Source organism: Cryptomeria japonica, chromosome 4 (assembly GCF_030272615.1).
Source record: "Cryptomeria japonica chromosome 4, Sugi_1.0, whole genome shotgun sequence".
In the NCBI taxonomy this organism is placed as follows: Eukaryota; Viridiplantae; Streptophyta; class Pinopsida; order Cupressales; family Cupressaceae; genus Cryptomeria; species Cryptomeria japonica.
The window spans coordinates 250,317,747-250,333,545 of NC_081408.1; the positions used below are offsets into that span (position 1 = coordinate 250,317,747).

At 36.0% G+C, this 15,799-nt stretch overlaps 1 long non-coding RNA gene across 1 annotated transcript; it reads right to left on the reverse strand.

Moving 5' to 3' along the window:
- Window positions 1-10,756: 10,756 nt before the first annotated feature.
- On the reverse strand, window positions 10,757-11,719 carry LOC131065464 (uncharacterized). The gene is made up of 2 exons (XR_009111410.2): window positions 11,538-11,719; window positions 10,757-11,443 (listed from the first exon to the last, which is right to left on the reverse strand). It is a non-coding gene; the product is annotated as an uncharacterized LOC131065464 (long non-coding RNA).
- Between the last annotated feature and the right edge of the window lie 4,080 nt (window positions 11,720-15,799).

Below are 15,799 nucleotides of genomic sequence, written 5' to 3' on the forward strand. Positions count from 1 at the left end.
TCCCATCCAAAATTGATTGGTGAGAAAATGAAATTTCAGATTTGATGGTTCATACTACCCCTGTACTTAGAAGAACTTTAGATTGGTTAAACAGAAAGTAGCGACAAAATGTCAGTCCTGCTCAAGAATAAAAATATTCATCAAGGAGGGAGCAAGGGGTCACGTTTACCACTACAGTGAAGGTGTCTATGGATAAGTCAACAACAAAATCATTTGGTCAAAGCTCACCATCGAGAGGTGACAGTGATAAACCTGAAGAGAATGGAGCTAAGCTTAAAGAAATTTGTGAGCAAGATGATGAATTTGTACAGACTAAAGGGAAAACAATACTTGTTGACTCTGAAGCCATTTAATAACAAATAATTGATGATAATTCTTTCCCTCCACTCTTGGAAATTCCCACTTCTCCTATTCAGAATGCCTCTATGAATGCTAAGTCGACAAAAGTTGTGAGGAGTGTGGATGTTGCCAATAAAGACACAAAACTTGAGACCTCTTCTCCATCTTGGTTGAAAATGGAAGTAGAAAAGAAGAGGAATTGTGCCTCTCCCATGACAAATGAGATTGACACCATCGCTCTAGTTCTGCAAGGCTCTCACAAGCCAAAGAAGGCTAAAAGAATGTCTCGGATCATGTCTGATTCTGTGTTCGGATATCAATTGTTAGAGATTGCTAATCTTGTGAGGGATATGAATGAAAATGAAATAACATAAACCGATTATAAAATCAGCCTTGTTGACATGGGACCATCTACCCTGTAGAGGGGTGTGTATCATGTTGATTTCTTGATTAATGCATTGATTAAAAGAGCCAAAGAACAAAAAAAAGGAAAACTTGGAGTTGCAATCCCAGGTTCAGTCTTTAAGAGGTTTTATTTCATCAATTATAGACCCTGTCACCAAAGGAGCTTCAAGCTCGAATGTTCAAGGAATTGACCTTGATACTGTCTAAAAAGTAAAAAGGAATCTTAGATATGCCAAAAATTCCAGCGAATGGATAGAAGAATTTTATCACAACGGTCTTCTCTATCTTGCCAAATTCAGATGAATGTACATTAATGTAACTAATAAGAGAACAAAATTGGTGACTGGGTTTCAACAAGTTAGAAAAGAACATGACAACACATATGTGCTTTCATGGAACTTCTCTCATTGATTTATGCCATACTGGTTGCAGAAAATATGGTAGAAAAACCTATAGAGATTGATCCTACCTAGCTCAAAGCCTTGGAATGGAAGGTGACAATATATGATGATTACATAAAGGATATCAATAAGATATTTGAAAAATACTTTAAAATCCTCATGAAAATAAAGGAAAATTTTAATGCCTTGGAAGTAGACCTCATGGACGGGTTTGAGGAGACTGTGTGAGATCTCAAGGAAATCACAGAGCAATACATCACAATATACCATAAGGAAATCAAAGATCTTCAAACTACCACCTAAGATGCATTCAAGAAGCTAAGTAGTTTATAAACTTATGTAGTATCATTTGAAGTTGAGATTGATGGTATACACAAGACTCTTGCCGAAGCAAATAATATGCTTCCAAAATGGAAAACAAGGCTACAGATCACCACTATGTTGGGGAGCAAAAACATCACTACAATTGTCACCAGATACCGAGAGTACTGTTAAAGAATCATGGCACAAGAGGCAACACAAGATCAACAGGAGGTGGAGGTGATTGAGGACAAGAATGCTAGAGATGGAGCAACTATTTAATTTCCATAATTTTAATTGCTTTCTTAATATTGGCTCTCTTGACATTTTTAAAGACTCAGTTTAAAAAGCAGTTGTCTTCAAGAAACCGTTACTTTTATATTCTTTAAATAGCTGGATGCAGACTAAGTTTAGGAGCTTTTGGGGAAACTTTGTTTTTCTCATAAGAGCAAAAAGACTTATGTTATTTTCAAGCATTTTCTGTTTTTCTGGTTAATCTCGATATAGAAAGACACTGCTAGATTCCAAGTATTCATGATCTTTGAATTATGGTATATGGATTTATTCTGCTTATGTTGAATATTTCATCAGTGGATTATCTGATATTGGGATAATGATTCTTTTGGTTGTTCCTATCACTACAAAAGGATTATCTATGAATGGTGCTTCTGTGGTGATTATTTTACTTCTTTAAAAGTTTGAAGGGTTTAAAATTTTGATTCATGTTGTGTGTGCGTGTGCGTTTCAAAGCTTTCTAGTTAAAAGAATTTACTTAATTTTCTTTTTGGTATTTGTTGAATATCTGATGAAGGTAGCTGCCACCTTTTAAATAAGCAGAGAGTCAGTCAGTAAATATTTGTTAGAGGCTGGTTCAACTGTGATTACATTTGTCACCTATGTGGGTGTGAGAATATAGAGTTAAGTGATAAATCTATTAACCAACACAACGCAAATTGGGTTTGTAAACCCGATTTGTACCACTTCATAGCCATGTTAGTTATCAATCTCTTGAGCTTTGTTCTCAGTCAACTAGTATAGATAGTGTGATCGTTGTTGTTCATGCCTTCATATGTGTTAGCTATTGTTGATGTTTGTGTCTCCACAAATTTTGATTACCTAATATAGTGTGGCTAGCTAGTGTGATAGTCTTGTTTCTCTACATGGATCACCGAACATAACACAACTTGTTGGCTAGTGGAATTTGTGTTTCTTCTCTTTCCCTCTTCTTATATGGCTCACTGTAAGCAACTTCTTATTAGACCTAGAAGTCATATTTCTTCTCCTTTTGTCAATTGGTGTATGTCTTTATTTTTTCTATAAGTCCACTTGTGCTTTTGCAATAACTTACTTGGAATCTTTTGTTTGCTTTAGTATTAACATTGTTTTCTTTTAGAAGGTTATTTGCATGTATTGATAGGATACTACGATTCGAGGGTTGCACATCCCTCAAACATAGTGACATCTTATCCCTAGTTTGTCTTGCTCTTAGATGCTCTATCTCTTCATTTTTACTTTATTGTGAGAATGAGCGTAAGTTCATACTCCCACTAAAGTGGGGGCTAAATGTAGTGTCGTAAATTGTACTCCTTTAATTACAAGTGCAATTTCACACTCTCTTAGTACTTATTTAAATTTTCCCATTTCTCTAAGCATTTTGGGACGTATTCTTGCCTTGAATTAATCCCCAATTCAAGAATATGAGTCCTATCTTACTTTAAAACTTCAATGCACTCCTCTTTGGGCCCTTATTTTAAGTGTGCCCTTTCTCCCATTTTATTTAAGTCTATTTGGCTCCTATCCTATTTTAAAGTTCAAAGAACTCCCCCACCACTCAAATGTTGTCAATCCTTATATAAATTACAGATCCAATATCAAGGCCCTATTATCTCACTTCCCTTAAAATTCAAGCTTATTTTGTCGGGATGTCGTAGCTTGGCTATAATGTTTGATGTGTTTTGGTGAAATTTTAGGAGAGTAATGTGTTGGCTTTGACATTTCTAGATCTATCCCCGAAGTTGGAATATGACTATTGTAAGCTGGCCAAAAAGTGAAATTACCTTGAGAACCCTATATAAGACATCATTCCTAATTCATTTCATCATCTCATTCTTACAATCCAGGAGATATCATTCCAATTCAAGAGCAAACCTGAGTTCAAAGCTTCAAGCTATAACAAGTTATATTCAATTATGTTTTGCTGATGGATTTTGTGACGATTTATCATTTATTTCATCAACACATGGAGGACTTAGCCCAAGAGCACTACATCATCATTGATATTATTAAGCTTGAGGTAATAATTTTTTAGTTCAACATATTACTTAGATTTCTATTTCTTTCCTAATCATCATTATTGTAGGGTTAATTCTAACATGGGGTTTGACTGAGTTAAGCCCCTATACAACCCAACACCATTTTTCTCCTCTTTTGTGCATTTGTAGGCTCAAAAACAAGTTTCAAGTTTAGATTGAAGGTACAAGAGCACAATGTAGGAAATGATAGAAGCAACCAAGCAAAATTCATTAGAAAAGAGGTGGCCACTAACAACTAGCACCTCTACCCACCTGGACTAGGGCACCTAGCGCTATAGTCTAGGTATTTCAATCTGGTATTTGACCCAAAAGGTACCTTGGAGGCTCTTGAGATGAGCTAGATTCCCAATCTGCACTTGGAGAGATGTCAAGACTAGGGCACCTAGCTACAATTTCCAGTCAATTTGAGCTCAAATTTTTGTCACAGGTTCCTCTTTGCATTCCCTTTCTAATTTTATACATCTTGGTACATTTTCAAATATGCATTTGTCTGTTTATGTTGTTTATTATCAATTTTACACCATCTAGCCTATCTCTTTGCATCACTTCATATCCAATCAATCAAACACAAAGAATAGAAGAATCAAAACCACAAGTGCCCAATGCTCCCAAAGGGTTTGTAGTTAGGCCCATTGGTTGTTGTCCAACGTATGTTGATGTCAATGGGTTTGATTCCTAGTTTGCATGCTTAGACTAGTGAACTCCATTCTACTACATTACATGTACATTCACTTCAAAGGGCTATTGGTTATGTGACATGTGCATTGACAATGTGAGCAAATCAATACTGAACAACCTTGCCTCTTGAATATTTGTAACAATGGCATGGTTTCCATGTCTATGAAAAATCAACAAGTGTTGATTTGTGGGTGACACACATAAATAATCATGCAAAGAGACACAACCAATTCATAAAAAAATTATTTGATGATCCATGTATTTGGTTTGGCTGCCATGCAAGCATCTGGTTCATGACCAACAACGTAATTCTTAGTTGCTTTTTACCCTTAAATAAATAGATCCCTAGTATGCTCTATCCAACATCATTAACATAACACAAAATGGTTATCCATTCCCAAATCTTAGGAATGATGTAAGAACACTCCTGTTACATCTTATGGCCAACATCCTCATGACAACATTTCTCCTTGCCTAGATACTAGTTTCAACACAGTTCCAAATTTATTGAGCTCCATATAAATTTGTATTATATGCTTTTGATAATGCCATGTTAGAACTTAGATAAATCAATAGGTTTGAGGTTTAGTTCCTTGTCTTTTTCAAGAACTTCAATTATACTCAAGGATAGTTCAGGGTGGTTCCTTTTAAACCTATTCCACCAAGATTTACCAAGTAGCATATCCTTAATTGGGTTTGGTTTGGTTTGGCATATTGGGGCTACCTCTTCCTTGAGATTGATAATATGAAGGTAGTGACTAGTTGCAACCATTTCTTTGTACCATTCCATAATTGAAACTTCTTCATTTTTTGTCAACATAATTGGAGGACCTTTCTTTGATGTTGATGCTATCTCACCTAACCAATTTGTGAGAGTGGTTGTTGGGATTCTATATTTCTTTGTTGCAACACTTGTGGACATACCATTATCCTCAACATGTTCAAGAGCTCTATCCATGTCCTCTTTCATCCATTCTCATCCTATCGATGTTATATTTTTTTGTTTTTGTGGGTAATATAACCTGAGCTACTGCCTTAATAGGTTATGGAGTGCTCTTGACATAATCGTGATGTTCTTCATTTGGAGGGAATCTAACTCCTCTTTTTTTTTTGTAGAGGCATGGTTGTCTTCAATCTTCTTTTGCTATGGTAGGTCCTCATTTGAAGCTTTGCACATCATATGTAGAGAAGAAAAAACAACAATTTAGAAATTTGGATTATTTTGATTTTTTTGTAAATAGCTAAGGATATAAATACCCCCAAGCACTCAACTCAAAATTCTAGCAAAGTTATTGCAATTATAAATAATGAGCAATGTAATCAGAATTTTAATATTTTTGGGAAATAATAAAATTTATGAACTAATACTATTTTCATAACTAATGAATATTTTTGTATGTAACTTGAGTTTGTAAGTTGAATTTGGTATTTCACAATGATGATTCAACAAAATATTAGTAATCGATGCTCAAACATAAGTTTTGCTTTTTAATTTATGTGTACAATTTTATAATTTTCTTTTCTTAACATTTTACTTTCATGTTTTCAAATTGACATTAACAATAAAACTAAAAACCCCATAGTGGCTACAACATTTACATCTTATTGAACACACATGCATTTACATAACAACATATACATCATATAGAAGAGGTGGCCATTAATAATTTATATTAACAATGTAACTAAAAACCCCATATATGCATTTGTAATATCGTGGCTAGAACATATACATCTTGTTGCACTAACAATATAACAAAAAACCCCATATATGCATTTACAATACAATGACCCAATATTTAAATCATATAGTACAAATAGGAATTAATAGTTTAGAACATATCTAGCGAGATATACACAATAGATAGGCATGAACAAAATAACATTTACATCATATATAAGAGACAAGCATTAACATAAATTACAAGAGATAGATATTGACAATATAATTAAAATCCCTTAGAAGTACTTACAATATAGTGGCTAGCACATTTACATCTTATAGAATAGATTAAAGTAACAATATAGCTAAAAATTGCATATATGCGTTTGCAATATAATGGCTACAACATTTGCATCCTATAGAATAGAAAAACATTAACAATATAACTTAAAAATCCATACATGTACTTGTAGTATACTGGCTACAACATTTACATCCTATAGAAGACATGGGCATTAACAATATATCTAAATACCTCATATATGTGCTTATAGTATATTGGATACAATCTTTACATTGCAAACAACAAATACACATGAAAAACATGGAACATAAAGGCATCAACAAGTAAAAATAAAAACCCCATATATGCACTTACAATACAATGGGTACAACATTAACATCATATAAAGCATATGAGTATGAACAATATAGAGTAAATATGCATTAATCATACAACTATGAAGTCCATCTATGCACTTTAATCACACTGACTAAAGCAATAACATCCTACAAAAGAACTAGGCATATACATTATATGGTAAACCGGTATAATGCCTAGAGGAATATGTAATTTGCTTTAGTTAGTCTTCATTCACCTTCTCCTCTTCTTACGTCATTGTCACCAATAAAATATAGAACAAGAGAGAAAACATATAATATGATACCTAATGAAATTGGTGAAGGATTCAAGTGAGATACATAAATAGATTCAATGAATATTTTTTATTAATTAAGCAAGGAAGGGCCTTGAACCCATCATATAAAGATAACTATAGTCAAAAGCAAAGCAACATAAAAAACTATATAAAAAAGTAGCCACTAGGCCAAGTTGAATTAAGAAACAAGATATGGACAATAAAATAGAGCTAGAAACAAAACACAACAAGAAACAAACTAACAACGTGAATTCTAGTCATTTGACAAGGAGCTCATGGTCTCCTCCTAGAATGAAATGTCCAATGGCCTCTCTCTTCTCGTGTTTCTGTTTAATTTCCTATTGATCTTCCTTTGAATTTTGTTTCTTCTTCCTTTTCTTCAACTTTCACTAACTAATAACCATACCAATAACTAACTTCTTCATGATACCATCAGTTTTTAGCAAGATCATTGAAAGCTCTCTCCATTTTTACTAACCTATTTTGATACAATTTCATAGTGTTGTACACGTTCTCCCATCTTGCCTCACAACTTTTACATTCCTCATGATCTTTCCAAGCTATCTCAATGTTATTATATTAGGAAGGTCCTCTATCTAATTACATGTATTCAGGGGGTGATCTTTTTGATCTTTCAACTCATCCTTTTTATTTTCCTCCCTAACATCATCAACAATGGTGTCCTCTTCACCAAAGACATTCCTTTCCACATCACATGAAGAATTGGTAATATTAATGAAGTCTTGAATGCTTGTTTGGTATGGAGTCCTAAATTTCTTTCCTCGTCTTAATTTGTGAGCCTTCCACCATCGATTGTGTTGCTTGTAGGGTTTGCAGAATTTCTGTTTCACAATCAATCTTGAGAGTTGATTGATTTGATCGAGTGATTGTATGGTTTGTTTATTGTTTGTCCTCTTGTTTTGACATCTTCATTGGTGAGCCTTACACATTCGAGTGTGTTGCATGCAGGTATTAAAGGAGGAAGTAACCATTAGCTGGGCATTTGAGTTTGATAGGAATACTAAGATATACTAAGGTCGTAATTGATTGTATGATGGGATAGATGTTTTTGGAATACTAAGATATACTAAGGTCGTAATTGATTGTATGATGGGATAGATGGGTTTGTTTTATGTTGACAGAGTAGTTATTTTATTAATCATAGAAATTTATAATGGGTATTTATGATGGGATAGATGGGCTTGTTTTATGTTGACAAAGTAGTTATTTTATTAATCATAGAAATTTATAATGGGTACACCTAGTATATATAGGTGGGAGTGTTGTAGTGTATTGTTTATATGTATGTGCAAAACTTATATGAAACACTACATATCTCAATAGCATGGAAAATGTATTGGTTCTATAAAAAACGTATCCAATGTTCTTGACATGTAATACTTTTATGATCATCACCTTTTAAAAAAAATAAAAACGAATCATAAAACAAAATTCGATTATATGATTAAAATTTAATTACATTTTGAACTTCACTTCAATATGTAATGGTTAATTAAATGTTCCACTAAAGAACCAATTTCATTCAACTTCTATATCCACTGTAAGATTCCGCTCCACTGTTGGACCCTCTCCGAAATGGTCCCGAGTCCAAAAAGCAAACTTAAGACTAATTTTCCCATCTAAGACAAGCACTCCGCTTCCATTTGCACTGCTTGAATTGCCTTTTGAGGTTCCATGAAATAAGAGATTGTGTCCAGTAGGGCTAGTACTGAACAATCAAAAATATTCTTCACCTTACTTCAGATTTTGGGGGCATATTGAGCTGTCTCTTAGTAGAAATTAGGCATTCATCGTTGTAACTGACAGGAAATTTAAATGATTACGAGCTTTCCAAATGCTCTAGATTATATACCTTTGAAGTAAATGTTTGACAAAAAAGAGGCCAATCAGCCATATTATGCATAATTTGAATGTGATTAGAGAGTTCTGAAGTCTCTTTCAGATAAATCTGAATGTTGACAGAAGAATTAATATTACCAAGCATCAATTTCCATACTTCTATGGCATACCCAAACTCATACAGAGATGATTGTGAGTCTCTGCCTAATATTGGCAAAGAACACGCTAATTTGGCAAGGAAATGCTCTTCTTTGGAGATTATTATATATTTGCTGGTCAAGGAAATGCTCTTCTTTGGAGATTATCATGTTTTAGCTGCTGATTTCAGGGATGGTCCCTTTATGTCATATGGACCACCAATTTCCCCAAGTAGGATAATCTCCTTGTAACATTTTGTATCCTTTGTTGATACAACAAATGCTTGTACTTTCAAACTATTAGAATCCCAAGAGTTTTGTTAGCTCTAATTTTAGGAAGGTGTCTAAAGTCCATTATATGATTGAATAAGGAGAACATTACTCTGAGTTAATCACACTTTTAGCTGATAAGAGAGTTGGGGTTTGAATTGTTCCATGATTTTGTCTTCAATAAAATGGATTTTCTCTCCATTATCGGACATCCAAAAGATATGCTGATAAATGAGATCAGAAGCAACGTCCATATTCTTCCAATTTTGTTATTTTTAATAAAGGGAAAAAGAACAGAGGCTCTTTTTACCTGACAATGCTACTTTTAGTTTTGGGATAGGAGGTTTAATCACTATCAATCCTTGGAAATGATCAATCTCCAGAGAGTTATCAGCCAAGGTCTGTTGATGATCTTGTAAGCATTTTTAACCCAGACCGCCTTTTTTTGTTCCTAATTATTTTATCCCATTTGATGAGAAGGAATTTCTTCTGGGAGGGCAGCCAAGATGGATTTTACTAAGAGCATTCTAGCTGGAGGAGGCAAAAAAATATTAGGCCAACTGTTAATTTTTTTTCTCCATTTTGCTAAGAATCTTCTACCAGTGCATAAACCTCATTTGTCAATAATATTTTACAAATTTATTTATTCTGAACAAATGCTGAATCAATTCCTACCAAGAGTGGAAAAACATTTTGTGTTTAGTTCAATAAATGAACATGTGATTGGAATCACTGGATAAGAGCTGCAGTACATCAAAATTAAATAAGAGGAGATTCAGAAGATCTTATTTTTGCTGACACCTTTAAACAACATATCTGCCTATTAATGCAAAATGAGAGAACTAGAAATCACCTGTAACAACATTCTATATAACCGTACTCGCAGAGAATTAAAATATGAATCCTTCAATTCATTAGATCCATGGAGTACCGAGCTCTATTTACAGTTGGGTGCATTTATTCTATACATGCCTAAAGTGCACAGTCGTAGAAATGATTTATATTCAAATTGGAGCAGAGCTCTGAATAGGCATTGGTTCTTGATATAAGATGCACTATATTACTGGGTCAATTATGAAACATTAAAAGAGGCCAGAATAAAGGGGGAGATGATTTTTTCTTAAGTATTATACATTTGATCTGTTCTTGAAGTAAATAATCTTTAAGTTGAAACGTTGATAGATATTTAAACATATTTTTTAAGAGTTCAAATGATTCAGTGTAGAGGTTCTAATCTGTTTTCAACAGTAAAGCAGCAGGGCACACACACTGTTACATAGAAATTCTATCAATACTAAAAATAGGTTTCTGTACTTTAATAAAATCATTCTAAATAATCTTTCAGAGAAACCCACAAACAAATCATTCTCTGTAGCCAGCACCCACCATTACATTTTCTCAAGATTGTACAGAAGAGCTTGAATACAGAGTTGCCATGTATTACGCAAACCCAGAAACAAAGTCAATATTATTAAGAAGCTTAGAATTTACATAGACACAGAGACAAGACCACAATCACAAACTCAAAAGCATCAACATGGTTATAATTTACATCAACGCTTCACAAGATCATGATCAAGGCTTTTGGAGGATGGAATCTCAAAATCGAGGTCAACTGTATAAATATTCTGAAATCAAAGGTTTCAATAAATGGGCTTGACAAGAAGATTTACATCAATCCCATGCTCAATACAGTTTAGCATTATATGACAGGATTCCAAGTAGAATTCTATTTGAAAAGTAATACCTCCAGCATTCTGCATTTTAATCCACAGCCAGCAGAAGAAAGGGCTATTCGGAAAGAGCCATCCCCTCCTTCATGGGTGCTTATCTTTCTCCTGCAGAAGATCACTCTTGGTTTGTATTTTTCCCACAGTCCTTGCCAAGTAAGCCTTCACAGCTAAGTCCACTAGGGCTTTGTGATTTTCCGGATATAAATTTATGGTGTCAAATACAGACAAGTGCTGGTTTAAAGCCTCCAGAGTCCGTCTCAAATCTTCGTTTTCTAATCTCATGGCTTTCAGGCTCTCATAGTCTGATATTTCCTTTCTTATTCGTTCCACACATGCTTCCAGCTGTGCATTTTCTTTCTGCAAATCCCTGATACCCAACTCCGCCATTATGCAAGGCGCGCAGGTTCCTGCAAAGAATGAGAAAGAAAAATGAGGTTAAAAGGTTTGCAGAAGCCCTCCAAATTTGAGTTTATAGCCCAATGACAAAAATTAAAATGTCACCTGTATATAGATCTGAAGAATGATATCCAATGAAGGGAGAAGGTGCTCGAATCTCAGAATCTTTATACTCAAAGGATTACCTACTCAAGAAACTCGCTCGAATGTCAGAATCTTTATGCCCAAAGGATTACCTACTCAAGAAACTCATTCTTTAAGCTTGTAGATTACAAACATAATTAACAACGTCTATCCAATCCTAGTTACAAGAAATCTATAAAAATAGAAATATAGTGATACTATATTAATATATTAATTTATTTAATATGTTCTATGTTGGGTCGTAATTGCTATTAGTTTATATATATAATAATATACATAGAATAAGTGGAAATATATCTTTCTTGGTATTTCTATTGTACTTTATTGTGATAAATTGATAAAACATAAGATTGATATCTCTCCTTTTATTCTATATTTATTATTAACTAGCACTTGCACGGAAAGGAAGTGCAATAATAATTAATGTAAATTTTTTTAAGATGTATGAAATATGATGGAAAGCTGAACCAATTTTCTTTGGAAGATAAACGAAATTGAACAATTTTCTTTAGAAGGTAAAAGAACTTGTATTATGCAAAATATGATAAACGTGTTAGGCTTAACTTTGACAATGTCCAAACAAAAGCATCCTTTTAGAAAAACCATTCAATACAGATTTCAAATGAAATAGAAACTTCGTGTGGAGAAACTAACACTAGAAGGAAAAGCACATATAACCACAAATATACATTTGAAGAGAATTAAGAATGTTTAACAATTTTCAAGAACATGAACCTTAATAGATCTGAGTAAGTTAGTAGAGTTATGCCTACCTCATACCATATGGCATGATGCAACGGGAAACTATAAGGAACTTCAAATCTAATCCACACAATATAAGCTACAACAAAGATTAATCACATTTAGAATTCATTAAAACATTTCTGGAGACCAACATGTTGTACAATAGATTTGTGCAAATGCACCATAACATGTACAATAGATTTGTATTTATATATGCATGCATACAAACATGCATATGGTGCAAGTTTTCAAATTTGAAAACCCTGCCGTTCATGGTGGACTCTGCTGGTGGGGATCTTCCCCCATCGCCTACGAACCCCGCTTTGGATTGCGATGTTGACACTGCTTGTCACATCCTCTCCTGGTCCCACGGTGGATCCTCCCTCCGATCCGACAGTGATTCAGCTTGATGGTTCTACTTCGGAGAGCTCTTTGGTCACGCCTGTGGTTTTTGATCCTATACCCGACGTTCTAGTTGTTAATGATAAACAAAATATCACGGAACCTCCTATTGTTAATACAAATCTCAAAGGTTGGAAAAATATGTTGGTCGGAAATACTGAGACTGTGGACCCCAACATCGTCCTCGTCTACTCGCAAACTGAGGTGGGAACGTCTTTAGAGCTCCCCGACGTTGTTCTTGATCACATTTTGCAAAACATGACTAATACTCTGGTGGCAAAATTCTTCTCCCTACGCCCCACAATGGAGATGGTTAGAAAATGGGTCAAGGACAAATGGAAACTGAAAGGGAGTGTTTCTGTTAGCGCAATGCCTGGAGCCCTCTTCCTCTTCAAATTCACTTGTGAGGAGGATTTCGCTCTTGTCCTTTCAGGCTGGTTTTGACCCAGCAACTGACTTACAAAAAACTACTCTGGTTTGGGTTTGGCTCCCGAGGCTCTCCCTTGAATACTGGGATGACTCCATCTTTAAATGGATTGGGAATTCCTTTGGTCATTTTGTTGGTGTAGATGAAATTACCAGAACCAAATCGCGCCTGGTCTATGCTCATTTTTGTGTTCAAGCTATTGTGAGCATGAATCTCCCCAACTTTATAACCCTCAAATCTAGGCTTGGTAGCTGGACTCAAGCCCTTGTTTATGAAAATGCCACCCTTTTCTACCAAAAATGCCGCAAAATTGGGCATATTATTTCTCAATGTAAAGCTCCTGCTCCCTTGCCTCTTAAGCTTAAGGGCCCGGCCCTGGTTGAAAGACCTGTGCCAAATGTTCCTCCTATTCATCAAGGACCAATTGTGGGGCATGTTGTGGCTCCTACTCCTGGCTTGGACTTGCCTCCCCGTGCAGTTGAGGATTCGGTTATGGAAGAATACCCCTTGGCTAAGAGTATTATAAACCTTCTCAAATCTCTTGCAAAGTATATGGACGAGGCCTCTAAATCGGTCCTGAAAGAACAATGCATCTCCTCCATGGCCAACTCGGTTTCACCGGTTGATCAATTGGAAGATGGCGAGATTGTGAGGGACCCCATTCTCACCCTAGAGATGACTCGCTCCCTGATGGTGTTATCTTATCCCACTCCAAACCAGGGCATCCCCTCCTTTGGTGCTCCTGGTGCGTCATCCAGCAGTTGCATGACTCCTGTTGACGAGGGTTGGATTACTCAAAGATGCAAAACCAGGAATGCAAAGCCTGATGTGGGGATGAACCTTAAAGCTGGCCGACCATCACAGAGACTATCGAGACAAAAGGAAGCAGCAAGGGATATTGCCAATGGTAGGCAACAGACCTTGGAGACATCCATAAAAGGTAAGAAATGAAGGTCCTCTCATGGAACATGAGGGGCCTCAATAACCCCCAAAATCAATATGCTCTTAAGAAGTGTATTTTTGAAAATAAAATTATGGTCCTTCTCCTCCAAGAAGTTAAGATGTCCATGTCTTCCTTTTCCCTTGTTTCTGGGAAAATTTGGCTTGGTGCTAAGTTTGTTATCAGTGATGCTATTGGAGCCTCCGGTGGCTTGGTTACCATGTGGGAGCCCTCCCATTTTTCTGGCAGTCTTCTCTCCTCCTCAGCCAACTTTTGGTCTTTGAACTCTCTTCCCCGATGGACTCTTGCCTTCTCGTTAATGTTTATGCCCCCAATGTCAGATCGGGTAGACTGAATCTCTGGAATGACATAACTGCTCTAATACAAAAAAATGCCAATTCCCATTGGTTGATTGCGGGTGATTTCAACTCTCCTCTGATCCCTTTTGAGAAGTTGGGGGCCTCCCAGAGTCCTCTGACAGTATGACTGAGCTTGCCGACTTCATTGGAAGGAATGGGTTAATGGATGTGGAACTAACAGGACAAAAATTCACTTGGTCCAATCTTAGGAAGGGAAAGGATCTTATTCAGGTCAGACTTGACAGATTTCTCATCTTGGGCAATTGGGGAATTGGTCCCTCCTTGAAGCTCACTGCCCTCCCCAGAACGGTCTCTAACCACAACCCCCTGCTCCTTTGAAATACTGCGAATGTTGTAAGGAAAAATCATCCTTTTAGGTATGAAATTATGTGGAACTCTCATCTGGAGTTCAAGGATTGCATTGAAAGATGGTGGAGCACCTGCATCCCTGGGACACCTATGTTTTAGATTGCCCAAAAGCTTGATTTGGTCAAAAGGAACGTCTGGGGTTGGAATAAATATACCTTCGGGGATATCTTCAGGCAAAAAAAGGAGCTCAATAGTAAATTGACTGTTATCCAAGAGTGCATTGATCAAGGTGACTCCCTTGAAGCTACCCATATGGAGGAGGCTGCTCTTTGCAGAAAATGGAAGGAAAACTCCCACAAAGAAGAACTCTATTGGAAACAGAAATCCAGGTTCAATGGCTCAAAGAGGATGACAAGAATACGACTTTCTTTCACAAATCTGTTATTATCCACAAGCGTAGAAACCACATCTCCTCCCTCTTGGATGATAACAATCAAGAGGTCAATGATGAGGATAGTTTGAGCAGATTGACTACTAACTATTTTGCCACTTTGTTTAGGGAAGATGGTGACTTTGGGGCCCCTGCTGGGGAGGATCTTCTCAACTGCATCCCACCACCCCTCTCGGTGGAAGATAACAACCTCATTTTGGACCTTGTTTGTGAGGAGGAAGTCAAGTCCACTATTTTTGCTATGGGTTCCTTCAAAGCCCCGGGTCCTGATGGTTTCCCCTTGACTTTTTTCCAAGATTTCTGGGATGTGGTGGGCCCTGATGTTGTTTTGGCCACTAGGGATTTTTTCAGATCTGGAAGGCTTCTCAACAATCTCAATTACACCTTCATTGCCCTTGTCCCTAAAATTTAGGAGGTGTCCAGTCTCAAGGACTTCCACCTTATCAGTCTCTGCAACACTATTTATAAAATCTTCAGCAAAGTTCTTGTTAATAGGCTCAAACGTTTCATGGATTCTCTGATTAGCCCTTCCCAGAAAGGTTTTGTCCTAGGTAGACAAGTTCTTGATGCGGTCATCTCTACTCATGAAAT